Source organism: Antechinus flavipes, chromosome 4 (assembly GCF_016432865.1).
Source record: "Antechinus flavipes isolate AdamAnt ecotype Samford, QLD, Australia chromosome 4, AdamAnt_v2, whole genome shotgun sequence".
Classification (NCBI taxonomy): domain Eukaryota; kingdom Metazoa; phylum Chordata; class Mammalia; order Dasyuromorphia; family Dasyuridae; genus Antechinus; species Antechinus flavipes.
The window spans coordinates 163,266,863-163,268,420 of NC_067401.1; positions in this window are offsets into that span (position 1 = coordinate 163,266,863).

Genomic DNA, 1,558 nt, shown 5'->3' on the forward strand with positions numbered 1-1,558 from the left:
CATTGAGAAGAACCAAGCCTTTCATAATTGATCATTGCACATTCTTGCTGTTACTGTGCACAATGTATTCCTGGTTCTACTTGTTTCTAGGGCTTTCTAAAATCAGCTTTTTCATGATTTTTACAGAGTGATAATATTACGCTATCTTCATATACCACAACAATGAGTTGTTTTAATTTGCATTTTTCTAATCAATAGTAATTCAGAGCATTTTTCATGATTATAAATGTCTTTAATTTCATCATCTGAAAATTGTCTGCTCATATCCTTTGATAGTCATTGATAAATATCAATGTAACCAAGTAGAATTTGCCAACTGCAATGACAAATAATGTTTCATTCTTGGATCAACTCAAAATAGCTCAATTAATAAAATACTGAAATATTTGTATAAATTCTACATGTATACATTCTACAAACTCCTTGAAATTTTACCTAGAAAACAGAATATTCATAGTATTCTCAATAATGCTATTATGATTATATTTTAAATCCCATTAATATGTTAGTTTTCTGTTTTATCTTTTACTTTTGAGAAATTTTGATTCATATGGTATCATAAGTATTATGATTTCCCTACTATTCTAGTTCACAGAAAGGTTTTTTCAAAAGTATATATTTTTTTCTAAGAAGAAAATTATATTTACATTTTAAATTTAATGTGAACAATATATTAATATTTTCTGGAAGACTTCTGATTTCTATATTTATTTAATTACACAAATAGCTTCACTGACATTGTAAGAATATATCTGAAAATTGTGATTACTTTCTGATAAATTAAAGTTTTTATTTGAGCTTGAAAATGTATAGTTTTAGTCATTTTCCTCCTTTCACTTTGTGGTATCTTCTATAAATCATTTCAATTTTCCATCTGATATGCAAATAATGGAAAAGAATAAGAACATCAAAAAGTAATATATACATATACATATACACTGAAATTATTATTACTGCTTTGGCTGCATCCCATAAATTTTGGTATGATGTCTCACCGTTGTCATTATCTTGAGTGAAATTATTGCGTCTATAATTTGCTGCTTCACCCAATAATTCTTTTTTTTTTTTTTTTTTTTTTGTTTGTTTGTTTTCCCAGTTGTTTTTTTTTTTATTTAAATTTTTTTATTTAATAATTACATTATATTTACACTCATTTCTGTTCCGATTTTTTTTCCCCTCCCTCCCTCCACCCCCTCCCCTAGATGGCAAGCAGTCCTTTATATGTTGGATATGTTGCAGTATATCCTAGATACAATATATGTTTGCAGAACCGAACAGTTCTCTTGTTGCGTAGGGAGAATTGGATTCAGAAGGTTTAAATAACCCAGGAAGAAAAACAAAAATGCAGATAGTTCACATTCGTTTCCCAGTGTTCTTTCTTTGGGTGTAGCTGCTTTTGTCCGTCATTTATCAATTGAAACTCAGGTCTCTTTGTCAAAGAAATCCACTTCCATCAAAATATGTCCTCATACAATATCGTTGTCGAAGTGTATAATGATCTCCTGGTTCTGCTCATTTCACTTAGCATCAGTTCATGTAGGTCTCTCCAAGCCTCTCT